This window comes from Vulpes vulpes, chromosome 12, assembly GCF_048418805.1.
Source record: "Vulpes vulpes isolate BD-2025 chromosome 12, VulVul3, whole genome shotgun sequence".
NCBI classification, from domain to species: Eukaryota; Metazoa; Chordata; class Mammalia; order Carnivora; family Canidae; genus Vulpes; species Vulpes vulpes.
The window spans coordinates 5,289,951-5,296,547 of record NC_132791.1 but is presented as its reverse complement, the minus strand read 5'-3'; positions in this window follow the sequence as shown (position 1 = coordinate 5,296,547).

Below are 6,597 nucleotides of genomic sequence, written 5' to 3'. Positions count from 1 at the left end.
GCCTCCTCCCTCCACCCCTCTTCCCTCGGTCTTCTCCCACTGAGGTCAATCTAGTCTTCATATTACTAAACCCAGTGGCCACCTTTCTGATTCTTATTTTACTAGACCTCTCCATTGCATGGGTCATGCTAATTGGTCCTTCCTGAAACACATCTTTTGGCATCTGTTTGCATCACTCTTCTGCTTGAACAATGCTGACCATTCCTTCTCTCTCTCTCTCTCAAATTTGCAGCTTCCCATGATGTCTATCTTTGGCACTCCTCTCTCTAGCTCCATCCTTGCTTGCCACCATGCTGTCATCCATGCTGAGGCTTTGGTTCTAATAGCTTCCACACCTCTATTCTCTGCCTAGACTTAATAGCCAGTTCCTATCTGTGGGCATGGAATGCTAAGCCTCAGCCAAACCACACTCTCATCTGATTCACAGATTTCAAAGTGATCCTGATGTACCTCCTTATTTTTATCCCAGACTGGAGCCTGCTTCCTCCAACTAGCTTGCTGAGTGACCTTGAGTAAATGCCTTCTCGTCCCTGGGCTTCAGATACTCCCAAGTATAAAGTGAGTGAATTAAGCCACTCCCAACTTCCTTCCAGCTTTAGATGGACATGATACATGACCATAAAAAAAAATAATAATAAATAAATAAATAAACAAACAAACAAATAAATAAATAAATACTGTTGTGGCTTTAAAATGGACAAAAAGCAACACCCCATCCCTCCCCCCAAATTCAGAACCAAGCACATAATTGAAATCAGAGTCATATTTAAACAAAAGAAACCCAAAGTCAGCCTCATTAGATAAAAGTAGACACATCTACTGGTTCCTCTTTACCTATTTCCAAATCCTCCTAGTAGATATTTCCTTAAGAAGGCAGAGAAACCATGCTCTCCTAGTAATTGCATGATGGAAATTATTCCTCTTGAATGTTTGATAATGACACATTTTGATTTAATTTAGGTTTTTCAACCTTGAGAGAAATTCCAAAGCTGGGGGAATGTTTAAACTCCTTCCAGCTGCCTATTTAGCATGAAGAGCTCTTCCCTAGACCTGGGGGTGAGAGAACTCTTATCTTCTCCTTTAATCAAATCAATTCAGGCTGAAAAGAAGGCCAACTTGACAGCTTGCATTTCACTAGCATGTTACCTCTCTAAGCATCTATAATTTTTTCCTGCTTTACGGAATGAGATGGGTTGCTTGATTTTAAGGGCTCTCAATCAACAGGCACCAAATGAAGTTACATATTTGAAGTCATACAAAATAGAAAGTACTCAAGGCCGAACAAGGTTAAGAGTGTACAGACCTTTCAGATGTCTACAGATATTATTATCATTTGTGATGTTTACAGATGTGGAAGAGGGTCAGAAGGCAGATGTGACATGTCTGAGATCACCCAACTAAGAAAGTAGCCAAGGTGGTCCTATAAGTCTTGATCTTGTAATTTTTAGTGCAGTGATTTTTGCCTGCACACAGCATACCAGATTATAACAAGCCCTTGACATTTCTTTAATAAAGATTGTAATCTTTTAAATCAATAACACAAGTGTATGGTTCAGGTCAATACCTAATGTAACATTGCTGTAATTTCAAAGACAATAATTATATGAATTCTCTTCCTGGTCTGTTTGTTATGCTGCTCTATTGTAGACTAACACATTGAAAATTATTTAACTCTATTTTAATTGGAAGAGTGATATAATCATTTTTAGGAATTATACCAGTCTTCTAGTGAATTGTCAAATCTTTTTAAAAAATTAATTAATTAATTAATTTATTTATTTATTTATTTATTTGAGAGAGGGAGAGAGTGAGCCAGACAGACACAAAGACAGAGAGAGAGAGAGCAGGAGTGGTGTAGGGAGGGAGAGGGAGAGGCAGACTCCCCACTGAGGAGGGAGCCCAATGTAGGGCTCAATCCCAGGACCCCGAGATCTCGACCTGAGCAAAAGGCAGACACTTAACTGACTGAGCCACCCAGGTAACACTGAATTGTTAATTCTTATAGTTAATATAATAAAGCACAATTATAACAGTGTTGTTTTTTTTCTTTATTTTTTCAGTAAATCAATAAGTACTACATAAATAAGTCTCACTATGAACTCAACAGTAGTATTGTGGGGCACTCATCCCTCACTGCCTGTGGAGAAATATCTACTAAAGTTCCTCCCCTCTCACCCCCTCCACTACTCATGTTCTGTTGATCATGTTGATGATCAGAAGCCAGTTGATCATATTAATGATGTTGGGAGATGTTGCTGAGCCTATTTAGCTTATCTCAGTGTTCTCCATTTGGTCCCAGGACCAGCAGCATCAATATCATTAGAAAACATACTAGAAATACAAACTCTCAGCTCCCCCTCCCCTCCCTACCCCCTGTTCTCAACTTCTAAATAAAAAAAAAAAAAAACTCTGAGGGTGGTCCCAGTCATCTGTCTGTTGACAAGCCCACTGAATGATTATGATGCCCACTCAAGTTTGGGGACCTCAGGTTAGCTGATTTCTCCTTTCTCTCTTTGGCTCTCCTGTCTGCAGAAGAGCTATGTTCTGGTCTGCTTTCTGTCATTTGGTCTAAAAAAATTAGTCTGTCCAGTAGGACTGGGGGAGAACATGCAGTTAAGCAGAGTTACCCATGATGGAAGGTTCCCATATGCTAATTTCAGGTGCAATGTTAGAAAACCCATGATTTCTGATACCTACACTGTGTCCTCCAACCAAACTTTAATCTAATAAAACTGACATTAGGATTCTCTTCTTTAAATATGACTCTTATTTCAATTCTGCAGTTGGTGCCGAATTTGGAGAGAGGGATGGTGTATTGCTTATTAGGCTCTTTAAAACTGCAAAAATATTATTTATTGGTTTCTTAATGGGTACATATCATATCCATATAAAGCTGGAAGAAGATTTGGAATGATCCAACTTGCTCACTTTATATTTGGAGTAACTGAAAGCCCAGAGAGGGGAAGACATTTACTCAAGGTCACTTAGCAAGTCAGCTGGCTGGAGGTGGAGGTCTTCCAGTTCTGGGCTCAGACCCACACGTCTAGCCAACACAACCGTGAGGTACCTTCACCATTTCCAAGTTGGAACAGAGGAAATGCGTATTTGGAATAGTTCATCTTACTACATTGAAGATTTCCTAATTTACATTTCAGTCTGGAAATCATGGATGTGTCTTTATCTACCTCATTCTCATGGCCCCCTAGTGAATATGGCCTCTGTCAGTGTCACATCCTTGTATTCCTGCCCCAGCTTCCTGCATCCAACTGCTTTGACAGGAATTGAAAATGCATTGCAGCTGTTCAGCATCTCTGTGGAAGGAACCAAATTCTTAATCCCAAACTGAGCTCATCCCAGGGAAAGCACGTTGTGTAATGAGGAAGTGCTCTCAACTACGCCACTGAGCTCACCCCCTTTTCCTTTTAGTCATTTTTGTTTCCAGTCTGCCGTCTAATTATTTCTCCAAATTGGGTTGCTTGATCTGCTGCCAGAGACATTTCCTATGAGTTAACAATCTGGCCTTCAGAATTGTCTTCTGACTGATCTAATTTTTATTGACATTATGCTTTCCTCTTCCTTGATTCCTTTTCTTGGTTGTCTGTTTGCACACATTTCTCATATTCAGAAGCTTCACAGTGGCCGCCAGCTTTGATGCTAGAGACCAACCAATGTATCCCTACCTTTAGTTTAATAATGCCACCTAGAATTTACTGAGTAACTGCTACGCACCAAACAATGTGCTAAGCATTTTGCATGTGTTGGCGTAACCAATCCTCTTACTGCATCCTATGGGGTGGGTACTGTTATCATCCCCCCTTTTATTTTATTTTTTTTATTTTTATTTATTTTTATTTTTATTTTTATTTTTTATTTTTTTTCATCCCCCCTTTTAGATAAGCAGCTGAGGCACAGTGGGGTTAACTTCCCCAAAGTCATAGCTATTAAGTGGTGGAGTCAACATTTAAGCCCTGGTTAGTGGAATCCATAGATTTCCCATTAGCCCTGGGTTATACCATCATCTCCATGCACAATGATCTGGAACGTGTCTTTATACTCCTACCTTCTCGATGTGCTATTCCTTTCTTTGCTCTGTATATGTGTATATTGTGGTAGAGTTTGAGCCCAATCTTCTCCAAGACCATTTTACACAACGAGGTGTATGTTGGTTTTCTGGGATGACTTAGCAGAGGTAGAGGCAGTGCAATCTACAAGCTTTGCAGAAGCTGCACAGGGGGCACATTTGGTCCCAGGCCTGTGTCAAAGGAAGAACTGGAGAGAGATGATGATTATTGGGGAAATATTCAGGAATTTTCCAGGAGTGTACAACAACCAAGAGTCATCATCACAGATATCTCTGGAGACTACCTATAACCAGCAACATGGTGTGATAGATGCAGAAGATCTTGCTGCTGGCTTGGCGTCCCAGGTTGGCCCCTGGTTACAGTCAAACCCCTTGCAGTTTATAGAAGAGATACTCAAGTTATATTTGGGGAAAACTTACAATGTGAAATCCAGAGAGAATGGATTCACTGGGGACACCCAGCAGACATCGAAGATTTGAGGAGAATTATCATTAAGAAGTGTAGGCATGGGCAGCCCGGGTGGCTCAGTGGTTTAGTGCCGCCTCCAGCCCAGGGCCGGATCCTGGAAACCCGGGATCGAGTCCCATGTTGGGCTGCCTGCATGGAGCCTGCTTCTCCTTCTGCCTGTGTCTCTGCCTCTCTCTCTCTGGTCTCTCATGAATAAATAAATAAAATCTTTAAAAAAAAAAGTGTAGGTATAATACAAATAGCTCTTCATAGAAAATTTACGTGGCAAAACAATTCACTTAGAAATGGGCTTGTTTCACTGATCCAGGTAAGATGAATGTAGGGTTTGTGCTCTGATATATAAACTAGATTTCAGGCTGGATATAGTGACTGTGCTGAGTCTAGAAGGGTCGGTAGGAGTTAGATAAGGAAGGCAAGTTGATGTTTCAGAAATAAACAATGTATTTCCTTTACCAGCTAGGATGTGGTTGGTTGACAGTGACAAAAAAACAAAAACAAAAAACAAAAACTAACAATGGGAGAAATACTCTGTTTACATTTTTTTTTTTTTTTTTTTACCCATCAGGCTATCTTACCCTAACACTGTCAGGGCTGCTGTTGGCACTTTTTCCCCCAATCTCATGTTGGTGGTAACAGTTTCAAGCATCTCACCCACCTTCAAACCAGGAAGAAAGGAGATAGGTGACATTATTGACATTATCTACACTTAATCCTTTTATGAGAAAAGCAAGAATTTTCCTATAATATCCAGCAAAACTCCACTTATGTGTTATTGTCTAGAACCAAATTATATGACTACTTTTGTTTGCTTTTCCAGCTTCTATAGTGGAGATGAGTAAGGGGGGATGCAACCAGGAATGTGTGGTAGGTTAGCCAACCAACAACATGTTTTATAGATCACCCCTGCTCTCCTGGGAGTTTTATAAAGGCACCATTGATACAAGTGTAGACCCCAATGTTACACCCAAAATAGGGAAAACGCAAAATATGAATTTCAGGAATAAATGCATTCAGTTCATTTCAGTAGGCATTTCCTAAGTGAGGCCCATGTGCTAGGAACTGTGTAGGTCCAGATCAAGCAACATAGTACCTGGGGGTACTATGGTGGATAGATATTCAACAAAACCACATCCCAATTTGCTATGGTACATGTTAGGATATAGGTACACTTGGCAGTGTGTACACAGGGGAGGGGTGTTGTTTCAGGGAACCTGAAGTAGAAGCACGTGGCCCACTTTAGTGGGTTGGAGGAGAGCAAAAAGGGAGTCAGAGAAAGTCAGGATAGTTTAGGATATGCTTAGGTAACAAATGAACGCTAAGTCTCACTGTGCAACCACAGAGTTTATTTCTCTATCATGCTATGTGGCCTTTGGCTTAGCTGTGGCTTTGCTCCATCTTAACCTCAGCCTGGGACCTAAGCCGACTGAGCAGTTTCTATCTGGAGCATTAACAGAGAGAACAGAACACAGCCACCACACATGGCCTCTTACAAGCTTCTTCCTAGAAGTGACACGTCACTTCCATTCATGCTTCCTTGGCCAAAACTAAGTCACATGTCTCTGCCAAAATTAATAGGGTGAGAATGAATAATCCTCCACACAAGAGGCACAGGGTGGGTGAAGGGTAACGTTGCCTACCACAGGGGGCTAGGGCAGCGTCTATCTGTGCTCTCTGTGACTTTGGGTCTACCTCCCCAAACCTCTCTTCCTAGTGGCTAGTCATCAACCACACTGTGTGGGAGAGCTGTGGTCTGAGCTGAGTGGCCAGAGATGAGCTGGAAGAGCCAAGAGGCTGACTTCATCTCCACCTGGTCCAGAAAGGGAGACCGAGAGAAGAGGCCTATATCCAGAATCAGAAGATCCTTTCAGGATGTGGCTTTTGGGAGGTAGAAAAGTGAATTTTATCATCTGAGTCTTTCCTAATGTCGTTGGGATGGGAGCTCTCCCAGGTTAGAGAAGTTCATGGCCCACACCCCTGAGAAATTCCTGTTGGCAGCCAGCACTAGTTCAGCAGGTGCCAGTTGTGATGATGGACTTATGATGTATGT